Source organism: Ambystoma mexicanum, chromosome 5p (genome assembly GCF_040938575.1).
Source record: "Ambystoma mexicanum isolate Mex_15411 chromosome 5p, UKY_AmexF1_1, whole genome shotgun sequence".
In the NCBI taxonomy this organism is placed as follows: domain Eukaryota; kingdom Metazoa; phylum Chordata; class Amphibia; order Caudata; family Ambystomatidae; genus Ambystoma; species Ambystoma mexicanum.
The window spans coordinates 49,375,013-49,390,458 of NC_090930.1; positions in this window are offsets into that span (position 1 = coordinate 49,375,013).

Consider the following 15,446-nt stretch of genomic DNA (forward strand, 5'->3'; position numbering starts at 1 on the left):
TTTAGTGGATAAGAGGCCAGGTCTGCAATGGCAGCCTGCAAGTGAGATTGGGATGTTACCAAGGATATAGAAGCCTAGAAGCGCACAGTTTAATTTTTTAACAACATCTTAAAGCTACTGTCTGTTTATCAAGCATTCTCGCATGACGTAAGCGCCGTGCTTTATTGTAATGGGGGCATGTAGGTGGAGATGTGCCCACATATGGACAGTGTTGTAGGGTGGAGGCACAAGTGAAAATTATGGGCAGTTCTTTCACACCTTTGTCTTGATTTATGGTCTTGAAAACAGAAGGATTCCAACACGACATATTGCTTTCCCGGGAAGCATTTTATGCTATAGGTGGCATGGTATATAAGCTTCAAGTTAGTTCTCCTGGCGGGGGAAAGTGTGTTTGAACATGTGTTCATGGAGAGCAACTAGTTAATAACGGAGCCAATGGTCCTGTAGTTGTGGGGGCAGCAGAGTTGTAGTGCTCATGAAATGTGTGCCATATGCTGCAAGCATGGATGCGTACCATGCGTGTTGTGGGGTGAAGTAAGGTAGCTCATTGAGATGGGCACTTTCTCAAACAGTTGTGCATGATCTGCAAACACAGGTTCGAGCCTAGAGCAAACCCAGACTTGTATCAGTCCAATGTTAATAAATGATGTACATCTGATGATAATAATAATCAGGTGTTATAGAGTAAAGGTAACTTAGGTGGGAAGTGAGTTGGGCGCTTATGTGTCATGTGTGTAGATAGAAATCCATTTCCTGACTGTTTTCTCACATGGAGCACTAGAGATTGATCTTTCTGGTGTGCACATTGCTTCACAATTCATCTCTTGGGCCCCCTATTCTCTCCTCCCTCTCCCCTGTCACACCTGATGAGGTCTCTAGACCACTCCTGGTACCTGCTCACCGTGCCACCCACCCGGCCTCAGGGCAACCCCTTGCACTGGGGTCTATATCTGTACCCATACAGTCCCCCCCTCCCTTTATCTTTATGCACTTATCAGACACACCCTGTCTGCTGCCTTATCCCAGCACTTGCCACTTGTTGGCTGCACTACCACGGTTTGTTGCCTTCGTTATTTATTTATTTTCTATTTATCCGTTTCTCCTCTGCTCCGCACTTCCCACCCTCCCTTTCCATGCACTTTTCCCCTTCCCTCGGCCCCTGCGCGATCTCAATGTCACCTGGCCTAGTAGTCTGTCTTCCCTCCGTTTCCCCTCCCTTGCCTCGTCGTGCCTTGAAACACTTGTGTATAGGCGCTTTATAAATGCCATATCATATCTATGTTTTAGCACTATCTGAAATGTCGTCAGGCCGAGTACGATAGTTAATTTCACATCCTTACTGTTCTGGTCTGTAAGAATGTCATTGTATTTTCCCTTGTTCCCTCCCTTGCCTTGCAGCGCTGTGAAACACATTGTGTATCAACGCTATATAAATAAACGATCATATCATGAACCGCTTTGCTCATATAGCCTGCATTACTAGTTGCTATATTTCATAAAGTTTATATCGGCGACTAGTTGTACTTTGCTTGCTCTTTTCAAACTTTTTACACAAATCTTTTTTTGCATTTCAGAATTTATCCATGTAAAGCCAGGGAAATGGGCTTTCCAGTATTCTCTGCATCCGAGTACAGAAAAGCCCTTCAAAATAAAATTGGGAACTACCGGATGAAGAAGGAGCCAGACCTGGTCTTTTCTACACCAGTGTAGTTGGGCATTCCCTTGCTCCCTGGGCTGGACCCCACCGGACTCGCTTGCTCCCCGGGCTGGGCCTGGATTCTCGTGCGACTTCCTGGACTGGTTCTGGGTCCCCTCTCACCTTTGCTCCCTGGGCTGGGCCCCACCGGATACTCGTGGGACTCCCTGGACTGGTTCTGGGTCCCCTCTCACCCTGGCTCGACCCCACCTGACTCAGTTGCTCCCCGGGCTCGGCCCCACCAGACTCACTTGCTCACTGGGCTGTTCCTGGATACTCGTGTGACTCCCTGGACTGGTTCTGGGTCCCCTCTCACCCTTGCTCGGCCCCTCCGGACACGCTTGCTCCCTGGGCTGGGCCTGAATACTTGTGTGACTCCCTGGACTGGTTCTGTGTCCCCTCTCAACCTTGCTCCCTGGGCTAGGCACTGATACTCGTGTGACTCTCTGGACTGGTTCTGGGTCCCCTCTCACCCTTGCTCGACCCCACCGGACTCGCTTGCTCCCTGGGCTGGGCCTGGACTGGTTCTGGGTCCCCTCTCACCCTTGCTCTCTGGTCTGGACCCCACCGGACTCGCTTGCTCCCTGGGCTGGGCCTGGATACTCGTGTGACTTTCTGGACTGGTTCTGGGTCCCCTCACCCTTGCTCCCTGGGCTGGGCCCCACCGGACTCACTTGCTCCCTGGGCTGGGCCCCGCCGGACTCACTTGCTCCCTGGGCTGGGCCCCGCCTGACTCACTTGCTCCCTGGGCTGGGCCCCGCCGGACTCACTTGCTCCCTGGGCTGGGCCCCGCCGGACTCACTTGCTCCCTGGGCTGGGCCCCGCCGGATTCACTTGCTCCCTGGGCTGGGCCCCGCCGGACTCACTTTCTACCTGGGCTGGGCCCCGCCGGACTCACTTTCTCCCTGGGCTGGGCCTGGATACTCGTGTGACTCCCTGGACTGGTTCTGGGTCCCCTCTCACCCTTGCTGCCTGGGCTGGACCCCACCGGACTCACTTGCTCCTTCGGCTGGGCATGGATACTCGTGTGACTCCCTGGACTGGTTCTGGGTCCCCTCTCACCCTTGCTCTCTGGACTGGACTCCACTGGACTCGCTTGCTCCTTCGGCTGGGCCTGGATACTGGTTTGACTCCCTGGACTGGTTCTGGGTCCCCTCTCACCTTTGCTCTCTGGACTGGACTCGCTTGCTCCTTTGGCTGGGCCTGGATACTCGTGTGACTCCCTGGACTGGTTCTGGGTCACCTCTCACCCTTGCTTGACCCCACCGGACTCGCTTGCTCACTGGGCTGGGCCTGGATACTGGTGACTCCCTGGACTGGTTCTTTGTCCCCTCTCAACCTTGAACCCTGGGCTGGACCCCACCGGACTCGCTTGCTCCCTGGGCTGGGCCTGGATACTCGTGTGACTTTCAGGACTGGTTCTGGGTCCTCTCACCCATTTTTTAATTGTAAAGCACCCATGTTTGCGATTGCTACAGTCGTGTTTTTGTGCTATGCACACAGTGTCCGATTGAATCTCTGCCTCATTTTAATAAATATAGTGGGGGAAAAAAATGTGTCGCTTCTTTTTAAATATAGTTAATATGCCATTACATGGTCTTGACTTTCATGGCCATTTTACCTAAATGACTGACCTAATAAGCCATCACTATAGTTCTTAAAACAATTCAAAATGCAACTCTCTAAAATGGGCAGCAGTTAAGCCACAGTGAGGCTTTTAAAGCCCAATTCAACAAGGTGTGCCAAATGTGTTTTTTAAGCGTTTCCTTTCAGGATTATAGTAAACATTATTTTTGTTAAACTCCAAAATGTATTTCCAGCTCATAAACCGAAACAATGCCTATATTGTTAAAGGATATTTTTGGGATTGCTTTGTTTTTTTGATTTGTAAAGTATTATTTGGTGACTACATTAATTGCTTTTGGATTTCAAAAGGTTTATTTGGGGATTGCATTGCATTGCTTTTGGATCTCTACGAGGGTGCATTAAACCAAAAGGAAGCCAGATGTAATCCGTTGCTTTTGTATTTATTTAGGGATGGCACTGCTTTTGGATTTTTATAGGATTGTTTGGGGATTGCATTGTTTTGGGATTTTTGCTGGATTGTTTGAGGATTGGATTGCTTTTGGATTTTTATACGATTGTTTGGGGATTGGATTGCTTTTGGATTTTTATAGGATTGTTTGGGGAGTGGATTTTTAGTGGATTGGATTTTGGATTGCTTGTGGATTGGATTGTTTTTGGATTTTTAGTGGATTGTTTGGGGATTGGATTGTTTTTGGATTTTTAGTGGATTGTTTGGGGATTGGATTGTTTTTGGATTTTTAGTGGATTGTTTGGGGATTGGATTGTTTTTGGATTTTTAGTGGATTGTTTGGGGATTGGATTGTTTTTGGATTTTTAGTGGATTGTTTGGGGATTGGATTTTTAGTGGATTGTTTGAGGATTGGATTGCTTGGATTGTTTTGGGATTGCATTCCACTGAGGATTGCTAATTAACATATTTCAGGGTGCATGAAGCCAAAAAGAAGCCAAAAGCAATCCTCTGAGTACAATAGGAGTTTCTGCAGTTAAAGAGGATTTAAAGAGGATTTAAATGTTTGGGAAAATCCAGTAGCAATCCACTTTCAATCCAGATTTTTTTGGTAGGGTTAGTTGTGAACACAGCTCTCAAGTCCATCTGCAATTCCTCTTGTCTTGGCATGACGTCGGGCAAGTGGACACCGTGGGCACCACGGAGAGCACAGACAATCACTCTCTGCCACTCCGTGCCCCCCCGCGGGGTGGATGGTGGTTTTAAAGTAATACTCCTCCTCCAATCCGACAAAGAGAACAGACTGCTCAGCACAGGCAGCCACTCTCCGCCGCTCTGCACCGCTCCACTGGGTGGATGGTGGTTTTAAAGTAATGCTCCTCCTCTAATCCAACAATCAAAGACAACAGACTGCTCAGCACAGACAGCCACTCTCTGCAGGATGAATGGTGGTTTTCAAGTAATGCTCCTCCTCTAATCCGACAAACAAAGAGAACAGACTGCTCAGCACAGACAGCCACTCTCCGCCACTCTGCGCCGCTCCACTGGGTGGATGGTGGTTTTAAAGTAATGCTCCTCCTCTAATCCAACAATCAAAGACAACAGACTGCTCAGCACAGACAGCCACTCTCTGCAGGATGAATGGTGGTTTTCAAGTAATGCTCCTCCTCTAATCCGACAAACAAAGAGAACAGACTGCTCAGCACAGACAGCCACTCTCCGCCACTCTGCATGAGCACTGAAGTGAAACCACATTCACTGAGGATTCTGCATTATTAACCACTGTGGAGTACATTGTGGATACCATTTGCCCATTTGTCACTGCATTTCAAGCCCCTACAGCTGATTTTGTGGTGCTGACCCTTCATTCCACCCAAAAGTGTGGGGCTAGGAAGAGATGAACAGGGAAGGAAGGGAGGCCCATGTTTTCTTACACCAGCACTCCCTCCAAGGACCCACCTGACATAGCAGAAGCAGGAGGCTGCTCAGGGGCTGGTGCTGTGATTTCCTGTCAGTTAGACCCGATCATGATGGTGGTGCAGAGCAGGTTTGCGGAGGTGAACTCCAAGCTGGACTATATTGTGACTAACATCAACTCCTGGCAAGCCAAGTTAGATAAAGAAAGTGGACGTATCACATTGTCTGCGTCTCATATGAGTGGCCTCGAAGACAAGGCGGATGCCGCTTGAGGATCTGCAGTTTTCATCACAATTCCAAGTAGAACTGGTGCACCGGGCGCTGGCACTGGCATTGGTGCCTAAACTGGGAGCACCACCTTACATGATCTGTAAAATTATAGGGACAAAAACTTGATTCCCAAGGTGGCGAGGAAATGTGCTGCATTGCAATATGATTACTCTTCAGGGTTTCAGAGGGCCCGGAAGACCTTCGGCTCGGTTAAGTGGATGCTGCATGAGTGCCACGTCCCTTATGCCATGCTGTTCTCAGTTAAGCTCTGCATACAGCATGGAGGGCGGACCCATTTCTTTAAGACAGCCAGCGAGTCATGATCCAATATTGAGGCCTCCGTCCTGCTGAAACCATCAGGGACCTCAGATTATTTGACTCCAGATGCACCCTGACTGCTCACCCCATGGGCGTTATAACTATTGTTTTATTCATTTAAATGTATTTGTTTAGTTTCATCAAGAAAAACTTTACACATTTATATGACATCATCTAAAATCTTACCCAAATAACATTACACGTTTGCGTTTGAATTACATATACGTTCACTATTATTTCATCATTCTCTTAATGTACTCCTTCACATCTCATATACAACAGTATCATGTTATACATCTATCATCGTATTACATCATTCCTTTTTGAGCAGCAACATCACCATTATCCAGTGCATGCTTGGATCTGTGTGTGTATATATATATATAGCCTAATATTTACACCTCATAGAATCAATACAATACTAACATCTAAAAACATCTGGTCTAGTTAAAACCATTAATCACCTGTATGTAGTCTCTCTTTACCACATGTAACTATGGATTCCTAAGGCTACAATGGTCTACTGATGCGTGCTATCCTGACTGTTGCTTGGTTCAAATGTAAATGGGTGATTGTGGGGCAGCCTGTTGGCCTTCAAGCTTTGTTGGTGCTTGTAACGCCACCCTGGAAGTTCACTGTTGGGACACTGGGGATTGTCACTATCAAGTTGGGGTGGATGCTGAGGGAGGGCAGGTGTTTTTTAGGGTCATTTTTATTAAAAAGATTGGCAGAATTTTGGTGTTATGAAATGCCATCGCTGCTTGGAAGGAGGATCAATCGGGACAGTCGCATTGTTCATTGGATGTGGCGAGATTCCTGGGAAGATGCGTGAGGCAATAAGATTCCTTATGTGGAACGTTCGAGGGCTGAATAGCCCTGTTAAAGCTCGGACGACTCTAGCGTAAATAGACAGGCATGCTCCTAAGGGGTTAATGTTGCAAGAGACACATGAGCTGGGCAGTGGGCTTTCGACAGGAAGTGGGGGAAGTACAGATACTACACTGAATATTCTTCTCAGGCTTGGGGGTACTTACTCTAATTCACCATTCTGTTGCGCTTTAGTTTACAGAGGCACGTATTGATTCACAGCGGACGTATGTTATAGTGTAGGGCAGATTGGCAGGTAAGGATCCAGTGCTGGTAAACACATATGGGCCCAACCTGTATGATCCAGATGTCTACAAAGAATTCCTGGCCTTTCTGTCTACAGACGTCCCCGTGATGGGAGGTGGGGGTAGCTTCAATACCATACTGGACATTTATCTCGATCATTCCAGTAGCACACCACAGGTGCCCTCACCAGCTGCGTCCACAATATTGCAGGCTATATCCCAGTTACAGTTAATGGATGCTTGGAGGTGTGTACACCCGGACTGCAAGGCGTATACATGATACTCCACGGACTGTGACTCCATATCAAGAATTGATTATTGGTTGATTCTGGCCATGAATTGGTTAGCCAAAGATGGAGCGTACTTGGCTCCCATGTCCACCCCCTTTGTTTGAACATAGTATGCGTCATCAAACTTGAAAACATTGTTAATTGGAGTCAATCTCAAAAACATTTTCAGCATTTCTATGTGCATGCAATAGGATGCAGAAAGCCTGCGATAGGTTTAATCTACTGCTCTTATTGCGAATTCGTGATCGATACTCATATATAGAGAGCTCTTACGTCCAAAGTTGCCAGGAGATAACCTTCCTACCATGGCATGCCTGATAAAAACTGCAATACCTCTGTGTTATCTCTGATATAGGATGGCATCTTTAGTACATGTTGTTTCAGTGCATTGTCCAAATTCTGTGAAATGTCTCCTGTGGTCCAACCTATTCCGCTCATGATGGGTCTGACATCAGGAAGAGTCTGAAAGGGTTTATGTATCTTTGGTAAGAAATATAAGGTGGGCATTGTAGGCTCCAGGATACACAAAAATCCCTTTCCTTTATCTGTAAGGTAGCCTAGAGTGTGCCATTCGTGGATCAGGGTGTAGGTCCTGTACAATCCTCTTAGTTGGGTTAGAGGCTAGGCTTCTATAACAGTCTGGTGTGGCCAAATGCTTCTTGCCCATATCTATTTAGTCCTGTGTGTTATGGACAACGACATTGCCTCCTTCATCTGCTTCCTTAATAACAATATTGGTATCGCTCGCTAACCTTTCCAATGCTCTGTGTTCCTCTAAACTTAGATTCATTCTCAACCTCTTCTTCCTGGCAGAATTCCTGTCTAAACATGAGTGTATCTCTTGAGTTAGAGCTCGATGAAATGTCTCTATGAGGTTTTCATTTCCCAATTGTGGAATGAACTTAGATCCAGGTTTCATTTCTTCTATTGTGGGAAGTCTAGATTGTACTCCTAATTCAGAACAGATCGTTCCCAAATTCTGGTGTGTGTCATCTTGCAAAGACATCAGAAGGTTGGTGTCTTCAATCTCTCGCATGGTGAGAGTACTCAAGGGGTTGAACAATGGTCTTGGAACAAATGGCTGCACTTGATTTGCAAAAAATGTCATTAATTTCAACTTTCTCACAAATGTGAATATATAAATTTGAAAATCTACAAAATGTGTGGTTGCGCTTGTTGCAAATGATAATCCTTTGTTAAGAACTTCCCGTTCTGACTCCTTAAGTGTTCTACTTGAAAGATTAATTACCAAACCAGTGTTGGCCATTTCCCTAGTTGCTTCCTTGTGTTGGATCTGGTTAGAATGCCAATGGGCCGTGGGTCCTCGTCTGAGCTTCCGCTCCCCCCCTGTGCAGTGTTTTGTGTTAAATTATTTAGTACTAGAGGGCTTTAGAATCCTACTTGTTTCATGCTCCTTTGTGTACATTTCTTGTATCACCGAAACTGGTCTAAAAAAAACTTTGCCTTTGCTAGAAACTGTATCTGCAGTGTTTGAACTAGATCCTGTTATGTTAGTATTCTCCCCCTCGGATTCCGGATCAGAGCTGCCTGGAGTGGTGTTCGGTGTGTAAACCCCTTGATTTAGAACCTGCCTCATCATATTTCATCTGGAAGGTATACACACTATCCTCACAGTAATCCCTATCATCCCTGAAATACTTTCTGAACTTCCTTAATTTTATTTCATCTTGATATTCCCTCAAAATGTCATGCATTTTATCATAATTGTTTTGTTTGGTTGTTTCAGCATTAGACATTGCCTTAATCTCTTGTTTCAGTTGTTCAATTTGTGGCATTACCCTATGTGTTCACACAGATACACTCTGTTAAGCAATCATGTTTATGTTCAAATACACATGACATGTATTTTTTAAACAGTTGGTAAAGGTTAAAGATTCTGCAATATGTTACAATATTAAGCACATGCCTATGCTTAAGTCAAGCACAGAGTTCTCACAGGTGGCACTAAAATGATGTTCAGCAGCAAGCACTGATTTCCCTCCCTGGCCCCACATTTTAGAAATCTGTGGCTGCCCAAAGAGCGCAAGCATAACGAGATCATACAGAAGTTAAAATGGTGAAGAGTAAATCTAAATGTGCAAGTGCATCAAGACACCTGTGAAAGGAAACCCAAAGCTATAGAAGGGGAAGAGAGAGAGAGCACACACTGTGTGCCAGAGGTGCACACTGTCTCACAGCTGTAAAGAAGACAGTCTGTGGTGTCCCATCAAGATATGTGCTCAGTCATCTTAACAGAAGCTGCCCAGTGCTAAGCAGGCAAATGGCCGCTAGTTAAGGGCACAATGGGAGGAATCATACAAGGAAACAAAGGGGAGAAACACGACCATGGAAATGACCCAGGAAGCGAGAAAAAGGAACTTGGGAGCAGCAACATCCTCCTGTGCTGCCGCTACCATCACACTGCTAGCATTTGTATGAATCACCTTTTTGTTTTTTGGAAATACTTGAATACATGGCTCACCACGCAGCCAAACACTACGTCTGATTCACTGCCAATTGCTCCTCTAAACTGCTTCACATAGACAATCCATTTGCTGGCAAACACGGTTAAAATATAGCTTCCTTTCTGCAATCCTGATCTACGAACCTCCTTTATGGACCCACATATGCCAGCTATCAGAAAACATTTCCTTTCCGCTTCTGGAGCCCCCCATGTCAGTGGCATTTCACCCGCTTTCCCAACCTCTTATCTTCTCCTTACTCTTTTTCCTCTGCAGACTAAGGTCTGGATTCCCAGGCCTGGGCGTAATAGGCCAATCTCCGGAGAAGCCAAGTGCTCTATACGGTGGTGATTTGATGCAGTATAACAGCCTTGGCACGTAACCCAACAGATCTCTCAGGTTAAGAGAGATTGCATGTAATATGTGCCTCTGCTGTTGCCATAAAATGACTTTTGTGGAGATAAGGGGATCCCTGTTGGTACTAGAGAGTCTTATGGTCAATGCCATCTATATATTTTAATTATATTCCAGGTTTTTATTGGCTCAGCACCCTATAAACCAGGGTCCTGCAACCTTTGGCTCTCCTGATGTTTTGAACTACAACTCCCATCAGCACCAGCCAGCATTGTCATTCATGAGGGATCATGGGAATTGCAGTACAAAACATCTGGAGAGCCGCAGTTTGCAGACCTGTGCAATTAGGAATACATGCGTTTATGGCCTTCTGCATAATAATTATGCATTTTATTTCAGTTTTCCTGCTATTGAAACACTGATTTCCGGTTTCTTTTTTCAGTCCAACAGGTGAATGATCCGCAGTAATGAAGCATGTTTAAAGGAGTCCTGCGCAGGAATAGATGTGGAAATGTGTGTCCAAGACGGCTGATCCCATGACAGCTAGTGCCCCAGAGAAGCCTTCTCATTCCCAATTCCTCCACCCCAGCCTCTGGAAAGCGCATTGCTGTCAGAAGAGCTTCCAAGGCAAATGACCGCTTGTCCACAGTGGGTCCCATACAATGAAGATATTAACCATCTAATGAGTTGGACCTCATTTACCATAACATGGAAGTGGCGTGCAAAGGAAACAAACCATGTAAATGTACTGAATGTGGCAAGAAGTTCATTAATTGCATGTAGAATGCAGTATAAGTGAATCACAAAAGAAACTCTGATCCTTGGACAGGCACATGGGTGCATTGGAGGCGAGACAGCTTTCTATCTGAAGTTAACTGTTAGGCACAATCTTAAAATGAGCACGGCTATCCCTGATCCTGAGAGATACCACCTACATACCTGAATATTACACCACGGGTTCTGTGAAGACAACTCAAGGCCAAAAAACTACAAAGGAGTAGAAAGCCCAGAGGAGAATGATTCTGGAATTCCTTGTAGAAACACATCCCCAAATATCAGCAAGTTGAAGCCACTGATACCCCGTGTCCAGCATAACCAGCTAAACACCACCTTCTCTGGCCCTGGGGATGGCTGACGTGGTTGCTGAAGTTCATATCAAATGTTGACGACGGCGCAGTAGCACCTGCCAGAGTAGCATCTGAAGACACTCAGCTGCACTTACAAAGGCTAAAAGGGAAGTATGTGATCATACAGAGCATTGCGCTGGCATGCCCTGCCATCTTAATTATGTACATTCCAGTCATTACTGTTATGCAAAAATATAACCTGCCCTAGTCATGTACTATAATATTGAGTGAATTTATAAAAGTGTCTTTTATAAGGAGAAGTTAACACGACTTTCAAAAATGTATTCTGGGGCCATTAGCTAGGATAGTTCTACGGGTAACGCACTGACTGTTGCGATATGTGTGCATTCTTCAGAACACAGGTGAAAATCCTGGCAAGGCCAACACAGTCTCTCAACATTCCCAGGTATTTAGGTAAAAAACAACTTCACATGGGTAATATTAATTATGTATAAAGATGTTCTATGTGAAGCGCTTTAGTGAAAATACCTATGTAAATAATAAATAATAATTATTACCCCACAGAGTGAACATATGAACTCAATTGTGGAAGGATGTTATTAAAATGATAATGCTTTATAAACCTAGTGCCCACTCAATGGAGTAGACTTTTTACATGTTATAAATGAGGCAAAGGTTTTTTGTAACACTTCCCACTTAAAGAGTCATCACGCAGGAATTGCACTAGAGCAAATGATACAGCTTTAATAATGCAGGAAAATGAAGCAGAGGCATCACTCTAAGAAATAACAATGCCCCAATGCAACACCATCAAAGTGACACCAGGAAGAACCCATTTAAATGTATTGAAGGCATCAAGTCTTTCATTATAAATCAAAAGGTGATCGGACACCTGACAACTCACACCGTTGAAAAACCATACAAACGGACAGAGTGTGGCAAGGATTTATTTTTTGAAATAAAAAGCTGAGGCTACCTCGGGCAACTCATAATGGTGTGAAACAAATGTACAAAGTATGACAAGGCATTAATTTAGAAATGAACAGCTCATCATGAATCAAAGAACGCACACTTGCGGGAGACCACACAAATGCCCAGGGTGTTACAAGACTTTCGTTGCAAAGAGTCACCTGAGGCTGCATAAAGCAGTACATGCTGGTGTGAAGCCATATAAATGTACAAAGTGTGACAAAGGTTTCATTACAAAGCGAGAGCTGATGGTACATCAGACAGTACACACTGGCCTGAAACCCTATAAATGTACAGAGTGCAACAAGACTTTCATTACAAAGAGTCAGCTGATGCATCATCAGGTAGTACACACTGGAGTGAAACCACATAAATGTACTGAGTGTGACAAGGCTTTCATTACAAAGAGAAATCTGATGCTAAATCAGGCAGCACACACTGGAGTAAAACCATTTAAATGTGCAGAGTGTGACAGGGCTTTCATTACAAAGGACCATATGATGCTACATCAGAGAAGGCACACTGGTTTGAAACCCTATAAATGTTCTGAGTGTGAAAAGGCATTCATTACCAAATCTCTGTTAACGCAACATCAACACATTCACACTGGCGTGAAACCATATAAATGTACAGAGTGTGACAAGGCTTTCTTTACAATACATGACCGGATCAGACACCAGAGAACCCACACTGGCGAGAAACCATACATATGTTCTGTGTGTGGCAAAGATTTCAGTCGTTCAGAGGGTCTCTCAATGCATCTAAAATACCACACTGGTGAAAAACCGTATAAATGTACTGAGTGTGGCAAGGATTTCATTGCAAAGAGGCAGCTGATCAGACATCAAAGAACTCATGCTAGCTAGGAAACATATATGTGCAAAATTGGCAAACGTTCTGATAAAACATTCTATTGTTACATCAGAAATGCTTCACTCTGTGAAACCATATATGTGTTCTGAAGTGCAGAAAGACCTTCAATTAAAACAGTAACTAATACAGCACCATCATGGCCACACTGGTGAAGATGCATTGGAATGGCATGATGGTGGTCAGGATTACAAGAATAATATATTGGTACAGTAGAGCATTCATACAAGTGAAATGTCATGTGAATGTTCTCACTGTAAAAATGGGCCTCATTATGAGGTCGGCGGTAACCTGCTGATACCACCGGCGGGTTGCCACCATCCCCGAAGCACCGTTTCCGACACCTGACTTCCCGGTGCCACAGTCGTTGGATTCGGTAAATCCCCATTCCTGTGGAGTCCCATGAGACTCCATGGGAATGGGGACTTGTAAGCAACGGCACCATTGCTAATGGTGCAGGTGCTTCCGTGACCTCTGCCTGCATGGGCTGTTGCACCTGGCAGGGTCAGACCTGCCGGGCGCAACGGCCCCTGCAGGCAGACTTGTAGTGTGGCAGTCCAGAAACAATGATGCCGCTAAGCTTACCGGCAGCCTTGTTTCCAGACCGCCACACTCGTAATGAGGCCTAATGTCTTCTATCAAACAATTCGACTGCTACCTGTGGGTGGTTATTAATGCGAGATGTTATATAAATGTACCGAGTGTGTCCAGGCTTTTATTCTAAAGGGAGATCAGACGCTACATCAGATCTCTCCCAGAGCAGAACAATATATGTGTTCTGGGTGTTACAAGGCTTTCAGACAGACATTTGCTCTACTGCAACATCAGCACTTCTTTACCCTGTATATGGTAGAAGAAGAAATATGGTTATTATCAGTCTTGGGATTTGAGAAAGTATGTAGGCTGATTACTGCAAGTGAAGTAGGTGAGCAACGGGTAGTATTCTTTGACTGTATTGGTCCTCTGCCTTGGTGACTAATTCAGAACTAATCCATTATGTATTATGCAGGGCTTTTTCTAGGGCAACACACCCCTTCACATCTTTTTGAGGATACCCTTGAGTAGATTAATTCCTGAGTGAAGTTTATGACAGCCCAGGGTTGTGGGTGCCTCGGTGTCAATCTTGCAATATCTCCAGAAGCACATACAGATCTTCCTGGGCAACTGCTTTAGATGAACTGTGCTCTGACTGTTGCAAAAAGAAGAAGCAGATTCCAAATGTTTTGCAGATGGACAATAAACTGATAATAGATGATTGGGTCTCAAATGTAGCTGTCAAAAAATCAAGAGATCCAGTACACAAAGTGCAAATAATGATGTAACCATATTTATTCTTCCATTAATGAACTCTGTATTTTATGGATTGTTGTGTGTTGCTCTTCCTTCTGCATTTGTGGCTCGCCTCGTTCCCTTGTGTACCTTTTTTAAAATTTTGATTTTGATTTTGAAAGTTAATATTTTAAAAAACGTGTTTATCCTTCTTAGTAGAAAGTTTCATTTTAGGAATGGATTTAGGATGTGTATTGCGTTCATTTTATTTTGCTTTTTTGGATTAACTTTTCTTTATCATCTGTGTGATCGCTAAATAAAACATTTAATTTGGAAAAAAATACTTCACAGGTGTGAAACCATATCAATATTCTGAACCGTATGCGGGACATCTGTTGTTACAGCCAGGAGACACGATTTCATTGTCTGAAGTGTGACACAGCTTGCATTAATTGAAGAATTGATCGTGATCTATTGTGGCAGAAGTTGGTTTCGTGGGGATGTCCCGCGGGCCTACTAGCGGCAGTAAAAGAACTACACAATGACACGTCTATTTCTGTCCGGTTGGATCAATCGGGACTGCTTACAAGACAAATAAAAACATTCAAAGGCGTTAAACAGGGATACCCCTTGGCAGCAGCAATCTTTAGTCTCTTTATTTCTGACATTGGAGACTCTATTCAGTCGGTTAGAGCTTTCCCGCCGACACTCAACGCATCAAAGATAAGTTGGTTACTCTATGCCGATGATTTGGTGATTATAGATCTAACGCCAATCGGTCTTCAGCGTAAATTAGACGCCGTCCAAAAATATGTGGACCAGAATAACCTAAAGATAAACACTAAGAAGTCGGAAATACTTATTTTTGAAAATCTAAAAACGAAACGAATACATAACAGCCCAAGACAGGTGTGGCTGCTGAACCACGAAAAATTGAAAATTTCTAAAAGCACTAAATATCTTGGCATGCTGTTAAATTCGAGCTTATGTGACGAACCATGGGTGGCAGACTCAAAACGAAAATGTGCCCAATTAGCATGCCAAGGGCTGAAGATACATAGGAAATTTGGGAACTTTTCTGTTCAGCCTTTACGAAACTTTTATGAACAAAAAGTGGTTCCGATTCTGTCCTACAATGCAGAAAATGCCTTTGGATGCTCGTCATCACACTGGTCGTCACTGGAACATATGTTTTGGTCAAAGACCTTAAGCTTGCCTCCAGGCATTGCAACAGTATGCATAAGATACGAACTGGCCCTGATCTCTTTACATGCAAGGATAATCTGGAATCAAATCA